This window comes from Halichoerus grypus, chromosome 9, assembly GCF_964656455.1.
Source record: "Halichoerus grypus chromosome 9, mHalGry1.hap1.1, whole genome shotgun sequence".
NCBI lineage: Eukaryota > Metazoa > Chordata > Mammalia > Carnivora > Phocidae > Halichoerus > Halichoerus grypus.
The window spans coordinates 31763064-31780153 of NC_135720.1; the positions used below are offsets into that span (position 1 = coordinate 31763064).

The 17090-nt window shown below is 38.0% G+C and overlaps 1 long non-coding RNA gene across 2 annotated transcripts in view; it reads right to left on the reverse strand.

Moving 5' to 3' along the window:
* Positions 1-17090, reverse strand: part of LOC118553701 (uncharacterized) — a 258776-nt gene that overhangs the window by 202398 nt on the left and 39288 nt on the right. For both annotated transcript variants that reach the window (XR_004926153.2, XR_013441111.1), the window contains exon 2: positions 13987-14042. This is a non-coding gene — a long non-coding RNA (uncharacterized LOC118553701). The remainder of the gene's footprint in view (positions 1-13986; positions 14043-17090) is intronic.

Consider the following 17090-nt stretch of genomic DNA (forward strand, 5'->3'; position numbering starts at 1 on the left):
CTGCATGACTGGGTCCTCTTGCATGAATTGATCCTATAGTTCAGGCTGAAGCATTAAGAAACTCCCATGTGATCCTCTGGCTGGCTGTGGAGAAGCCATTAGAAGACTCTGAGGTCCCAAGATGGTGGAGGAAGCCTGGATTTTTGAATGACCACAAAATAGGCTGCTCGCTGGTCCACTCTGTATCAGATGTTAAGCCACTGAGATTTGGGAGTTTATTACAGTAATCACTGTTACTTATCTCAGGTAAAGTATTGTTAGAAATGGTGCTCCCCAGAGGTAACTGGCACGTAGTCTTATCAAAGGCATATCCTCCAGATATCTGGCAGGAGGGCATGTAAAATATACCTATTGCACAGCATCAAGAAATCTGTTTTACTCAATGACTACCACAGCATGGCAAAAGTAATTTAAGGCTTCCGAGAACTAGGGAACAAGTTCTTAAATAGAAGTTGAAATGACTTGCAATGCACCTGTTTAGTGAATAAGAACTTTTCTTCATTCTTCAAATCAAATTTAAGCTTAAACTATCCCCTTTTTACTCCCAATGAATCCAATAAGTATAGGTAATAAATCTGATAGTACTTCTGAATCTTTCTTTATCAATCAGAAAAATCTTCCAAAGACTTCTCTGAATATCACTACCAACCCATGACATATTTCCTCTTAAAACTATAAAATAAATCCATCCACACATACTTTTTGAATGTCTATTATGTCCAAAGCACTGAGATAATTCTGTGAAGGAAGAAAAGCAGAATATATGGAGCCTTCAATCCGTGTTTTTTTATATTGTCACATATATACCTATGGTGATCAAGAAAGATCTTGGATGTAGGATGTAGGTGAAGGTAGGTGAGACAGAAACAGAATGATGGAGTGGGAACCGAGGGATATGATAATGAGGAAGGTGAGGTAGGACCAGCTATTATTAACCAATGAAGGAATTAACCAGATATTCTGAGTTGAAGAGGTCTCCCCACTCCCCACATCTATACAGGTATCACCCAGCTCTGTGGCTCCTGAACTCTTCTTCAGCCTTAAGGTTTCTAGACAGGTATTACATAACTCAATAACTGCTGAACTAGACTCCAACCCTGGAGTCTCTTGGACCAAGGCTGAGTTTATAGGCTGAGGATCCTGGGAACAGTCCTGTGAAGGAACCCAGGCTCAAATGTTCCTGGCAGACTGAATTGGAGCCCAGGCTCTGATTGTTTACAACTCCCAATGGCACTAGATAGATCAAGGTTTACATCTGTAGTTCTACGGCTTATGAGCAGATGATTTATAGGTCACTGCTCTAAACCTCTAGTCTCCTCAGTTATAAAACGGGAATGAAAAAAGGACATATCTCATAGGGTTATTATAAGAATTAAATGAGATGATAAAGGATATAGCAGCACTTGGCACATAGTAAGCATTCCAGAAATGGTAGCTGTTTTATCATTTCAGTGCCTCATATACGGAAGACCCAAGGTTCTAAGAGAAAAAAAAATGTCTTTAATTTCATCTAATCCTTTCAACCAACCCAAAAATTAAAAACAAACAAAAAACTCCTTCATTATCTGAGTAACCTAATTACAAGCTAATCTAAAGAATGCTCTGAAAATACTTTTAAATACAATGAGATGGTTTGGAGACTTAACAAAAGGCCTTCATAATTTCCCTCTATTTTATGGTCATTAATAAATAACCTGACTCACGGAAAGAAGAAATTCTGGAGATTGCCTTGGGTGGCCTGAAGTAAGTTTGTTGAACAAACAGCACATCATTTTAGCTGGAAATTAATTTTCAGTATCCAATCAACTAAGGAAGAGATGTTACCCTTTCAGCTGCTCCAATGTCAGGAAGCCTGTGGTCTGTGCAGGGGTGGAGCAGTCAAGGAAGGTAGTGGAAGGATGGGGGGTGTGGCATTCAGAATGCTCACAGAAAGGGCTCTTTATCAGTCATCATGGGACTACTTAGTCTTTGCCAACCAGAATGGCTCTTAGCCATTAAGCCATTAAGAACTCTTAGCACTTACCTCTCATTTGCAAACTAATCCTGATCTTTCCCCCTTTACTCTTTCTAGAAGATCCTTACATTAGAAAGCCTATGAGACCCATCCCCATGGCTAAAGAAGTATACCAATTTTTTTTTTAAGATTTTATTTATTTGACAGAGAGAGACACAGCAAGAGAGGGAACACAAGCAGGGAGAGTGGGAGGCGGAGAAGCAGGCCCCCCACCGAGCAGGGAGCCCGATGCGGGGCTCCATCCCAGGACCCTGGGATCATGACCTGAGCCGAAGGCAGACGCTTAACGACTGAGCCACTCAGGCGCCCCAAGAAGTATACCGATTTAAAAAAAATAAATGGAAGTTTAAAATTATTACCCTCAATTATTCATGTACAAAACTTGTTCTTTGTGAGTTATACCTGTCAGATTATTAACCTGAGATAAAAGACTTCCTGCCTTCAGCAGGTGTCCAGTTTTCCTGACACAGCACAGGCATATAGTTCACTGAGAACAGTTACATTTTACTAGATTCTAAACCAAGTCAAAAGAATAGACTCATGTCAAACAAACCCCCTAAAACATATTAGCTATTTCTTTTCTTGGGGCTCAGTTTCCTCTTCTGAAAAGTAAAGGAGTGAAAGTAGATGATTTTTGAAGTTTCCAAAGGTAAAATTCTGAGATTCTCTCTTGAGCCAATATCCTCCATTAGCAGTGAATCATGGGGACTTCCAAAATAATCTAGTCAAACCTAATACAATGCTAGAAGCCCCACCACAATGTCTATTTGATCATCTCCATTGAAAGAAAATTTACTACCTCCTGAGGCAGTCTAATCAAACTTCCAACAATTATTTTCACTGGAAGGTTCTTTCTTCTATTAAGTTGAAATCTATTTCTCTGTAATTTTCATGTATAGGTCCTGAAAACTGAATGTTGTAATCATACCTCTCTGTATCAGGCTTGCTATATTGAATTTAACAATTTCCTTATCTAGCCTCAAAATAAAGTGTGTGTATACACACACACATATATATACCTTTGTATATTGCTTTATATAACCTTTGTATATTGCTATAGCTGAAGAGTAGAAACATTATTTCTTAAGTTATGAGGTCTTGAACTACATTCTCTACACCTATATGTTCTATGTCCTCTATATCTGTATGTTCTACATCCTCTGTACTTATATGTCCTTTCCAAATTCTAACTTCCAACAAGCATAACAACAATCATCAGATGTTCAGAAGCACATTCATGTTTATTACAACACAGAAAAAATTCCATATAAACACCTGCATTTTCATGTGGATTTTGTATACATATGCTTTATGAACAAGTAAGTGAATAAATAAAAGGTATGTGGCATATGCATATATTTGTAAAGGATGATATTTAAATAACCAGAAAGCACTGTTAAATTGATTCAAGCATCATTTTACCACAACCACTTAGTTCTAATGTCTTTGAAACTTTATCACATTACACATGCAAGAGAGCTCTTACAAGCCAGGTTTTAAGCTAATGAGTTCTATTCAGTTAAACTCTGAATAATAACATATTCATTTTTGTTTATTCTTATTTGCTACAGCTATAATCATCCACAACACTCTAAATGCTGGAATCCAAATCCTTCTTCACATTAATCCTAATCACTTTTCTAGGAATTTGGATTTGTCTGATTGCTTCTACACTTTCAAATCAACATTATATTTCTTATAAAGTCAGAAATAGCTGAACTTACTGAATATCTTGCTTCTAGAGAGCACAAAATGAGCAACAGCAACATTCATAGTTAAGCATTTAATACATCTTTTTCAGATTATTAATAAAGTGAGGAGTTGCATTTGTACTCACAGTTGGTACTGGAAACATACCTCAGCGCTTCTGTGTTTCAGAATAATCTTGAGGGAGAAATTTAAAAGTATTTGTGAGCGCTTATGAGGTCAAAGGTACTGCCTAGGCAAAGCAACAAAATAAACTTTGCTATGAACATTGTGTTTCAGCAGTCTCATTTGTAAAATGGAAGTAACACCACCAAATTCTTGTGCCTGATAAGGTGTTTATAGCCACCAGAGGAGGAAAAAGCATACGAAAGATACTTAGAAAGTATCATATAGACATTAAGACATTAAATTAGTTGCCATTACTATTGCTATCCATATAAGTACCACTCTTATTTTAATATTAACCTAAATGTCTGAATCCCATATTTAAAAAAAAAAAATTCAAGCTAGAATTTTCTGGAGGACAAATTTTCTCAAGACATTTTAGAATTTCCTGCTTATTTTACTTCTAGCCAAAAGTACTGCGAAAACAGCCACTCTTGTAATTCTTTCACACCTCTGTTTCCAATCCTGGCCAGACTCTCAAATACGAAAAAGATGTGTTAAGATAGTCAGGGGAAAAGTTCAGTGGGTGCTACTGAAACTCTAAAACAAACTCTGGAACAAAAGTGATGGTAGCAATTTTTTGGCACTCAGTTTGTGCTCCTTCCATCTATCGAGATGGTCAACCTGCCCTAATTTCTAGAGTTTTGATGATTAAACAGTTTAATTGCCTATCATGTTTTCCTTATATTTGTAATCCTGATTTCCAGCACTGAAATCCTCTATCCGTCCAAAGCAATGGAACATATAGGAGCATCCAAACCTTGCCAGACTTGAAAACTTTAAGGCTACACATCTAACATTCAGTAACTCTAGTAATAGAAGCACTTGACAACAAATTATGTTTTATTTATTGCCACTAATACTCACTCTAACAAGAATTCACAAGAAGGTCAAGAGAATCTGGAAAGGGCATGAGGGCCATCTTGTTCTGATGGAAGAATCTCAATGCCCAGTGATTTCCCTCTAGCTTGCACTAAGATCTTGGAGTGATAAAGGAGTTTATGTCAACCTTCTTCAGCTAAAGAGAGAGGGCTATAGACAAAGGATAGGATGGAGAATAATACCAGGGGCGAGGAACAGGGGGAATAGAATCCTTAATGGTAAAAAAATACCCACAAACAAAATGGGAACTAATATTCAAGTAGATTAATTTTTGGTGTTTTGATGATGTCATTCTTTTAAGGGCCATTAGAAGTCACTGAGTTATTTAAAGAGCAAGGTTAGAAGGATTTAGGGGAACTATGAACCTGCAGTTTCCCAGAAACATAAAGCACGCATCTAGCCTAGTGTGCCTGTAAGTGTATAATTAAAGGAAGAAAGCCCAGTGCTTTCCTAGTCATGGCAGCCAGGACTCCTATGTTTTACTTTTTTACCTAAAAGAAGAAAAACAACAACAGTGAAACTAAAACCACCAAGTTCAATTCCACGGGCCAAATCCTAAAAATAGGTCAGACCCAGCTTTCTTAAGGAAAGAAATACAAAGAAAGAAAGGAAAAAAAAAAAAAAACCTGAAGATTGGAACTGCTTTTCAAAGTCGTCTGAATTTGATGCCAAGTCCACAAGGCGGCTGGGTTTTTAGGGTCTTTTGTGAGTTGTGTTAAGCTCTACACAGTCACCAGTGGCCATGTTCGTGATGCTGAGACGTGATAGGAAAGAAAAGGTTATGGAAAAGCATACCTGCTCAGTTCTTTATACCAATGCTCACAACATACAATTTCACTTCTCATGGACAAACTTCACAGCTTTAGTTTAGAGTTGCATATATTAGTTTTCCATAAAGCCATACATAAAATGGTGGGATTAAACATATAAAACAGTTCACACTCTGCATTTTGAATATGGCTTTCAGTATGTATTTCTGCATGTATCACAAGGACCATGGTTTAAAATAATCCAGAGTTTATTTTAGATTTGTGTCCCATATAGATATAGGGACACTACAATAGGAAGCACTTTAGGATTATGATTCAGAATTTTGCTTCATTATCACAGCATCATTCATAATCCTCTTTAGTTTACAATATACTCCAAGATAGAGATTTATGTTAGAGTAGTTTCCCTAATGGATCAACTCAGCCATGATTTTCATAAAGATGACATATCTATTGAGATCAAGAGAAAAGGCTCAGAAGGTCTCATGTTGTACATGCATCTGCCTTCTAGATTCACCTTTCAGCAAGCACTTATTGGGTATCTACAACCGTGCCATGTGCTACATTGGACACAAAGATAAATAAGGAAATTGGCATGCATTAGTGGAAAAACCTAAAATAATTTATGTAGCATGCTTAGCTCATTGCCTGGCACAGAATAAGTCCTCAGTAAGTGTTCGCTACAGCACCACTGAAGACCCTTCTACATATGAAAACATTCCAAGATTGCTGGGCTTTCACTTTCCACAATGGATTGTGCTATCAATTTCACTTTTAATAGCAACAAGCTTTCTTCCTGCCAGGCAAAGGGGGCCAGACAAGTGTACAAAAACATACAATACAATGAGTAACATGATTAGAATGGAAAAAACAAAGTATTATAGTCGCTCAAAATAAGTTGTGGAAATGAGGAAAGATTACCTTCTCGTGGGAGTTAATATGTGATCTGGGTTTTGAAAGATGGGAAGTGGTTCAGTACAAGAGCTCAGCTAGGTTACAGATTACATAAAGGGAGTCCTCAGGCACTACAGCAGCTAATCTTGAATGCCAGGCTAAGAGCTTGTTTTAGATTTTATTCACCAAGGAATAGGGAGTCAGTAAAAGTATTTGAACAGGAAGTAAAATATACATATACATGTCCACCTACGTGTGTGTGTGTGTGTGTGTGTGTGTGTGTGTTTCTATAAAAGTGCAACACTACACTACTCTAAAATACTTTTTTCCTTTCTGGTCTGTAACTTACATTCTAGGAAATAATATAATGGTCTGGCTGCAGGGGACAAGCTAGAAGAGCTGGAGGTGCACAGCAGGCTCTCTGAGGTCAGGAACTGCTTCCTGGTCTGTGGTTGGCTGGAGTACAGGCCTGGGATGGGTGACAACCTGGACCTGGTAGCTCCTGGAGCAGACATCACCTCAGGAGATCTATGGATACACTCGGAGTAGGACGGATGAAACCCTTGGACCCTGCCTGCCCAGGTCCCAGGAGAGATGCCTGATTTGTTCTGGAGCATTTGCACAGGAGGGACTGTAGTAGAAGATTAAACTACTAGCTGCTCCAGAGGCTGGGATAGAGCTCCTGCTTAGATCTGGAGGGATGTGGAAAGACAGAAAGGTTTCCCGTCTTTATCTTAAGAGTCGGATGATTCTTTGTCTACTCTTTGGTGTATTAGCTTCCTAGGACTGCTGTAACAAACTGGGTAAGTTAACACAACAGAAATTTATTCTCTCAAAGTTCTGGAGGCTAGAAGTCCAAAATTAAGGTGTTGGCAGAACCATGCTCTCTTTGAAGGCTTTGGGGAAGGAATCGTTCCTAGCTTCTTCTAACTTCTGGTGATTGCTGGCAATCCTTCGTGTTCTTTGGCTTGTAGATGCATCATTCCAATCTTTGCCTCTGCCTTTACGTGGCCTTCTCTCCTGTGTGTGTCTGTGTCCAAACGTCCCTCTTCTTATACCGATACCAGTCATTAGATTAGGGCCCACACCAATCCAGTGTGACTTCATCTTAACTTGATTATACCTGTAAAGACCCTTTTTCCAAATAAACTCATATTCACAGGTTCCAGAGATTGGGACTTCAACATATCTTTTTGGGGAACACAATTCAACCCATAATTATTGGCTCGTAGATTATTGAAGAGAGTATAGAGTGTCTCCTACCAACACTTACTGGTGGTTTCTGATCCAGTGACCTGATATCTTAACTGCGGACTTACAGAGCCATAAGTATTCAGGATTCTGGGAGGCGGTGACACAAAACTCCGCAAGTGCCTGGAAAAAAACAGCCTCCAACCTCCCAACACTTCTGATCTCCCCACTACAAACTATCCAAGAGTTGAGTCTCCAGAAGGAAGGAAGCTACAATTAGAAGTGAGATCCACCTGAAGTGATGAAATTTAAGACAACCCCATCCTGTTTTACAGCTCTGTTTACCTCAGTCCCCACCCACCCCCCAGGAGGTACACTCCCTGGCCACCTCTCATTGCTTAGACTCAGCTGGACAGTTTTCAAAAGCTTATGCAAGGACACAGGTATGAGGGCTCAGGAGACCTTGTGATGCTCACCTGCAAGAGGGGATGTGGTTAAGCTATCTGTCCTGAGATAGGTGAAAGAAATGCACCAGAAGGGAGTTTTAGGACCATTATTGACCTGTGCATAGATAGAAATGTTGGTTGATTTCTACTTTACGCTTTTGTTTGACAAATTCTTAAAAAGAGTTTTGTTTGCCAAAACTCTGCATTTTTCTCTAAACTAAAAAAAAAGTCAGAGAAGTTTTATTATTGCCTTTTAATTGCCAGCTCAGAATCAGAATCTCACGTGTTAGAGATTCAACGTATGGGTGAGAGGGTTACAGGAACAGACTTTAACCCTATCCTTAGGATGTGCTTATATTTCCACTGACCCATGTTGACTGCTAATGACAGCTGATGGGATTTATCACAATTGTAACAAATTCTTTGTTTAGTAACTTATAAAAATTGTTTCAAGTCTGCTTACCTTCCTAAATGCTAAGTACCATGAATATTGGGTCTTTATCTATTTAATTTGCTTCTATAACCCTAGTATGGTGCTCAATATATAGTAGGAGTTCAACAGATACTTGGGAAATGATTATAGGTCAAAAGGAAATGGAAATGGAGACCCAATAAGTCATTCTGCAGTTATGGACTTGGTCATTACATGAATATGAATCAGCCAGGATTACTGAGCTGGGAAATTGTTGACTTTAAAGGTGGACAGGCATAGAGTTGACTTGATCTGTATCCCACAGAAAACTAAGGCACCAAATCCAGTGTCCAGCACCAATTTAGAACATATGTAGCTAAAAACTTGCTCATATTTTGAATTCAAATCCAAACTTATTTTAAAAAGTGATAAAATCTATATTCATATGAGTTTACAGAAATTTCTTAATTGATAAAGAAACTAATAACAAATACTACAGATGAATCCACTCTACTGCAGCCCATTATTTGTATATCATTGTAAAGTATTAGCATGATTTTATTTTTAGTTTTGTATTTTACCTATACTTGTTAGTACTCCCCTTAAAATAGATTACCACATCTAGTTCAGGGGTCTACACCAATATGGACATAGTAATTTTTCATAGCTTTATTCATTAAAATTAGTGAGTATTTGTGCTTTCACTGTACAATTCTTCTAACTTCCCTGTATGTCTGAAAATTTTCATAACAATATTTTAAGAAAAATAAAGTTAGAAAAGAAGAAGAGATATGGGTCATTGTCACTGAACAGACAGCACATACTTACTTAAAATGTTATATATTAATGAAATGACTAGGTATGTACTTTTTAAACTCTTGCTTTCACATTTATCAGCATGCTCTTCCACTTAATTGCTCTGCAAACCTTGGGCAAGTAATTTCTCTGAGTTTCTTCTGGAACACAAGAATATGTCACATGCCCAAAGGTAGTCAGTTGGGTCAGATGATATCTTGGTATTATTTGATATAATTTCCTGATTAATGTTAATAGAAGTGGAGTATAAAACTCCAATTGCCTTAATCTGCTAACAGATATAAGCTCCCTCCTGTGTGTGTGAGTGCTGAACCATAGGAAATTGCTATTTTTATACTGAGAAATTGTCAAATATCAGAGATTTCCTAAGATCCAACATAATATGTACTGATATATATAAGACAACTTCTACCAGATACTCTATTTACTCAACAGGTACTTACTTGGCACCTACTTTATGTCAGCAATAAGCCTCCTTGTATGCCAGAAACAAGGAGGAAGAGGAGTATATAGTGCAGTCTCTTTCTCCCCAGGTTTATGATCTAACAGCAATGCTTATCATGTGCCATGCAAACACAGAGAACAGACCACTAACCCTGACTGTGCCACTGAAGAGGACTTACTGAAGACATAATAGGAGTCTCTCAGAAAAGGGAAAGAAAGGTAAGGGCACTAAGGCACCACTGTGAGATGGCATGAAGGTATGAGAGGATTTATCCTGTCAGGGAATAATGAGAAGCTCAGGGTAACAGCAGCATAGTGTAACGGGCATGGATGAGGGCTCTGAGACAGGAGGAGTAGATTGGGTCCTAGTATAAAGGTCATGCTAAGAAGTTTAAGATTTTATCTTAATTATAATCTCATTATCAGCTTTGATTTTGAAAAAGATTAATTTTAGATAGATAACCAGTGACAATGTGAATGATACATTAAAACTGGGAGAAGCAGGTCTCCAGGTGACAAAATAGGAGGCTGTTGCAAATGAATGAGAGCCTGAGGGCAGAAAAGAGAGGCTGGATTCACAGAGATTTCTGGCAATAGAACTGACAAGATTTGGTAACAATACCAAATATATCTGTCATCAAATTGGGGAACTTTTAGGTCGTGGTTTCCTCAAATCTTTTCTGCATTGTTTTCTATCTCCTTTCAGACTCCACTTATATTCATGTTAGACCTTCTGATATTGTCCTATAAGTGACAGAGTCTTTGTTCATTTTTATTTTAAATCTTTCCCCTCTTTGTTATTTAGACTGAATAATTGCTATTATCTATCTTCAAGTTCATTGACTCTTTCTGCCATCTTCAGTTTGCTCTTTTTTTTTTAAAGATTTTATTTATTTGACAGAAAGAGACACAGTGAGAGAGGGAACACAAGCAGGGGGAGTGAGAGAGGGGGAAACAGGCTTCCCACTGAGCAGGGAGCCCGATGTGGGGCTCGATCCCAGGACCCTGGGATCATGACCTGAGCCGAAGGCAGATGCTTAACAACTGAGCCACCCAGGTGCCCCTCAATTTGCTCTTAAACCCATCTAATTTTTTTTTCCTTTCAGATACTGCATTTTTTAGTTCTATAGTTTCCACTTGGTTCTTTTTTAGAGTTTCTATTTCTCTGTTGAAATTTTCTCTACTGACTTATTGTGATCATATTTTTCTTTACGTTTTTATATAGTTGTAACAGCTGCTTTAAAATCTTGTCTGCTAATTCCAATTTCTTGGAGTAATTCTCTACTGATTACCTTTGCTCTTTAGTACGGGTATCACTTTCTGTTTTCCTCATATTTAGTCATTTTGTTTTGCAACCTGAATCCTGTAGAGAATACGTTACATTTCTCTGGAGATTACTGATGTTTTATTTGTTTTCACAGGAAGATATCATGACAAACTTAAACTCCAAATTCTGTTTGCCCTGCGGTGGTCAGCAGCTGAACTCCCTGTTCAATCCCTTCAATCTTAGGTGGCTGTTCCCTACCACACATGCATACCTCACAAGTCAACCAGATATTTGGACAGAGTTAACATGCAGAATTCGGGGCTCTCCTTCTGTGTCTCTGTCCTTTCTGGGATTTTCACCTCACTCTCCAATTGCTATGGTAACCCTCAATACAGTGCTGACTGGAGCTGCCCTCAGGTGACAAATATTGAATATGGAAAGCTCACTGGGCACTATTCTGCTTCCAAGTACCAATGCTTCTCTAGTTTCTGTCCACCTTTGTTTGTCCTCCAATAGCTTCAGATAGTTATTTTATATATATATATACACACTTTAATATATATATGTATATATATATATACATATATATATACTCACACACACATAACATGTGTGTATGCATCTCTGTGTATGTATAAAATTATGTGTATATTGTGTGGGTGTGTGTATAATTGTTATTACTAGAATGTTGATCTGATCTGTGCTACTCTGTGACTACCAAGAAAACCCATACCTAATGTAAGACTAGATGTATTCTGTTTAGAAAGTAACTAGAGGAAAAAATCAGTAAGTAATAAAGTCCTTAAATGAAAAGTGAAATATATTACCAAAAAAAAAAAAATAATAACCCTAAAGAAAAGTAAGCAAAAGAATGAACAAATATTTCACAGAGGGGGAAACACAAACGGTCAATAAACATATAAAAAACGATCAACTCTAGCAACAGTCAAGTAACTTCAAATTAAGATAACAATATTATACCTATTTTTAACAAAAATTAAGACAACTAACAAAACCAAGATATGGATCAATGGGTATTTGTATACAGTACTTATAGGAAGATAAAAATTGTACAGTGGAAAATAACTTGATACTGTTTTGAAAAGTTCATCATTTGCTATTCCATTCCAAAATATACACAACCTAGAAAATCTCTTTGGGCATCAGGAGTACTATAATGCTCAGGGAAGCATGTTTCACAATAACATAAAAAAATCAGGGAATCCAAGTATTCACTTACAAAAGAGTGGACAAATTTTGATACATTTTCAAAGTTAATATTACACAACAATGAAAAGAATGACCTACCACTAGACATTAATATATGTTATCTTAGAAACAGTATCAAGTAGAAAAAGACTAGATACATACATTATGAAACCATTTTTATAAAGCTCAAAAAATAAGGAACTAAATAATATCTCATTTCAATTCATATGGCTACATAGTAAAATAATTATTTTTTTACAGATTTTATTTATTTATTTATTTATTTGAGAGAGTGCACACAGGGGGAAAGGGAAAGGGAGAGGGAGAAGCAGACTCCCTGCTGAGCAGAGAGCCGAACGTGGGGCTCAATCCCAGGACCCTGAGATAATGACCTGAACCAAAGGCAGATGCTTAACCAACTGAGCCACCCAGGTGTTCCAGTAAAACTATTTTTTAAAGAGAATAATTAATGAAAAATTCAGCATAGAGGTCACCTCTGGGGAAGAAACAAGAGGTAGATAAGTAAAGAATAAAAATGTATTGGTATTTTTCTAATTCTTAAGGAAGGGATGGGTTCACAGGTATTCCTTTGAAAATATGCTTCATAAATTATTCATATTTACATATAATCTTTCATATGCCTAAAGTAAAATATTAAAATGTAGAAGAGGCAGATAATGAATGGAACTTGAAAAAAGATGAATAAAAGCATAATACCAGGAAGGATATCTTGCTGTCATGTTTTTAGCTGAGTAAATACTACTTGGCTAGATATATTTTTTGTAAATCCCAACTAAAATAACATTTAAATAATTAGGTACTCAGATGTCTTTTAGAATTAGCACATTTTTTCAAGTAATAAGGCTTTGAAAAGTCATATTTGTGTCAAAAAAATGACATTCTGAATATTCATAACATAGTAGCTTGTATAAAACTTTTTGATGAACTATTTTTTTTAAGATTTTATTTATTTATTTGACAGAAAGAGAGAGAGAGCACAAGCAGGGGGAGCGGCAGGCAGAGGGAGTAGCAAACTCCCCGCTGAGCAGGGAGCCCAACACAGGGCTTGATCCCAGGTCCCCTAGATCATGACCTGAACCGAAGGCAGATGCTTAACTGACTGAGCCACCCAGGTGCCCCTTGACGAACTAATTTTGACTTCAATTTTCTGTACAAACGTCTGGCACTTGAAACTTAGTACTTAAGTTTATTATTTAAATAGGCCCTCCCCTTTGGTTTACAACTAGTTTGGTAGTGTATACTAAGCAACTATTGTTACTGAGACAGAAAATATTAAAATTCATCATTCCCAAATAAGGTTTCTGAGTTAAGTTCTCTCCTACCCCAAAATCTTGTCTAAACTGATATGTGTTTCTTCTTTTCAAAATGTGGGTCATTTTGAAAGAAATGCTTTCATAAGAAAACCATATATGATTAATGATAATTTGAAAAGGTACCCTAAAATTCTGTGGTCTTCTGAACATCACACGTTGAAAGAAACCTATTTGGGATCATATTGTAAGCTTCCCAAAAAGGCCAAGGAGCCTTTTTCTAGTGATGTTATAGAGTTCATTTTGAAAGCAGCTGGAAATATTTAGGGAAATAGTCACAATTTAGAACGTAATTAGAGTCTTAGTCATCAGGGTAAAAAACATACCGGACAACAATCAGTATGCCAGGTTTTTTCAGACCAAGGACGGAAAGTGAACTGCAAATCTAGAAAAGATTTACAGAATGGAAAAACATTCTTACTTCTTTCTTCTACTTACCAAGTATGTTTTAAGTTCTCATGGGTTGGTTTCTCCAATCTGATGATACTGGAACACTGAAAAATTAAAGTATAAGTGATTAAGAGCAGGGAAAAGTTGAGATCCTTCCTATTCAAGTGTGGTTTGCGGACCAGATGGGATCTTGGTTGAAATTCAGAACCTTGGGGCCACCCATACTCACTGAGTCAAAATCTTCATTTCCACAAGACCCCCACATGATTTATGTGCACAGTCTATTTAGATTAAGTCTATTTCAAATAAAGTTACATAAAAATCATTTGCTTTTCTTTGGGTTATTATATTCCACAGAAATGCTTATGAATAATAAGGAAGGCCTAAAGAGAGATGGTGCTCTTTGCTTTTCCTCTCTCTTCTAACTAAAACAAAAAATGATTATTATATCTCCTTTCCTGGATATTCATTTTTGTGAACTGGGAAAGTTAGAAAAGCAGGTGTTTCCCTTAGGATGAAGGATACACACAAGATCTTCAAGGGGATATTAAACTAGAATTATTATTCTGTTAAAAATCCTTTCCTGTTAAACGACAGATGTTGGCGGGGATACAGAGAAAGGGGAACCCTCCTACACTGTTGGTGGGAATACAAGCTGGTGCAGCCACTCTGGAAAACAGTATGGAGGTTCTTCAAAAAGTTGAAAATAGAGCTACCATATGATCCAGCAATTGCGCTACTGGGTATTTACCCCAAAGATACAAATGTACGGATCCGAAGGGGTACGTGCACCCCGAAGTTTATAGCAGCAATGTCCACAATAGCCAAACTGTGAAAAGACCCAGGATCTCCATTGATAGATGAATGGATAAAGAAGATGTGGTATATATATACGATGGAATATTATGCAGCCATCAAAAGGAATGAAATCTTGCCATTTGCAACGACGTGGATGGAACTGGAGAGTGTTATGCTGAGCGAAATAAGTCAATCAGTGAAAGACATGTATCATATGACCTCACTGATATGAGGAATTCTTAATCTCAGGAAACAAACTGAGGGTTGCTGGAGTGGTGGGGGGTGGGAGGGATGGGGTGGCTGGGTGATAGACATTGGGGAGGGTATGTGCTATGGTGAGCACTGTGAATTATGCAAAACTGTTGAATCACAGACCTGTACCTCTGAAACAAATAATACATTATATGTTAAAAGAAGAAGAAGAAGAAGAAGATAGCAGGAGGGGAAGAATGAAGGGGGGGAAATTGGAGGGGGAGATGAACCATGAGAGACGATGGACTCTGAAAAACAAACTGAGGGTTCTAGGGGGGAGGGGGGTGGGAGATGGGTTAGCCTGGTGATGGGTATTAAAGAGGGCACGTACTGAATGGAGCACTGGGTGTTATACGCAAACAATGAATCATGGAACACTGCATCAAAAACTAATGATGTAATGTATGGTGATTAACATAACATAATAAAAAATAAATAAATAAATAAATAAAAATCCTTTCCTGTTGTGTTTTCTTCTAAATTAAAAAAAGACCAAAACCCCACCCACTTATCCCATTAGACATTAACCTTTGAATGTATGAAGGTTGAGTTAAGAAGAATTGCAAGTACTCAGCTAAGATGTTGCCATTAGAGTTTATAGGTAACACAAAACTGAATGTTTTTTACTTAGAAACTAGTCTTTTCCTAATTTCCAGCAAGTCCTGTCAGTTCTAGGTCTGCTGAACTATGGGCACCTGTGCTCCATTTCCTCTGAAAGCCTTATCCAAATCATCACTGTCTCTCTCCAGGGCCAGAGCAATAGCCTCCTAACCAACCCATACCCCCTTTCTTGCTTCTCTCCAGCCCTTCTCAGATGGCATTCGCTGGGGGGGGGGGGGGGGGGGGTTCTGTAAACACAAGTCAGACCATCCCCTTCATGTCTCGGGCCTTCCATAGCTCCTGTGCAATGGCCCAATGGACCCTGCATGGAAAGGCGCCTGCCTCCCTTAACACAGGTACCCTCTTGCTCCCCCATGGTGCACCCACACTAGCCTCAAGCCCCTCTCCTGCCTCTGGTCTCTGTACTTCCTCCTCTCATCTCACCCCAACACAAACACTCTGGCTCATTCTCATCTCTCAACTCGAAGGTTACCTCTGAGGGGCGGCCTCTCCTGGCCGGGCCACCTTACCTGAAATAGCACCTGCCCCTCATACCCTATCACTCCGTCGCCATCACTGTTTCTCTCCTAGTATCCTATAGTATAATCTGTAATAATCTCGTTGATTGGTTCTCTTGCTTATTGCCTATCTCCCCGGCTAGACTCTGTGATCAGTGGAAATAGGGACTGGTCTACCTTCCTCACTGCCCTATCCCTAGCTCCCACGACAGCATCTGGCACATAGGGGTGCCCAGTAAACATGTGATGAATGAATCAATGACTGAAATTAAAGGAATTAACATTATAAAGATATGATTCCTAGATGGTTATTAAACATATATTGTAGTTAATTATTTCTTTGTAACTTTATTCAAACAGAAAAAAAACTTAAAATATATCCCAGTGATATCACTGAACTATATATAAATCATTAATATCACCTTCATGTTTTTTCATCAGTCCATAATTATAATCTATACACACTGTGGCCACTAGACCAGGGAGAATTTACTGGTCACCCAAGTCATGCAGTCCAAATCATCTTTTATATTGCACACAAGTATTTTCCTAAGAATCATATCTAATGTCAGACTGACGATAGACACAGCTAGTTGTCTACCCAGTCAATCCATTTCCCCTCCCTAATAGACCTCTATTGTTTTTGGAACATAAACATGCCCAGATAACCCTTCTCAGCCTGCCTTGCAGTCAGGTGAGTGCCATGAAACACAGTTCTGGCCAAAGAGACAGAAACTTCAATCTTCAGAGAAAATTTTGCATTCTTGATAAAGATTCCACTAATTGCTCTGGGATGCTCCCCCTATTACCAACCTAGAACTTGAACATGGTGGCTTGAGCTACAGCAGCCCCCACTTAACCATGAGGAAAATATGAAGAGAAGCACAGAGATCTTGCTCCGAATAGCCTCAAGACACTGAACCAAAACCAGAAACTGATGCTTACCTTCAAATTTCTTGGTGAGCAAACATGACTTCATTCAAG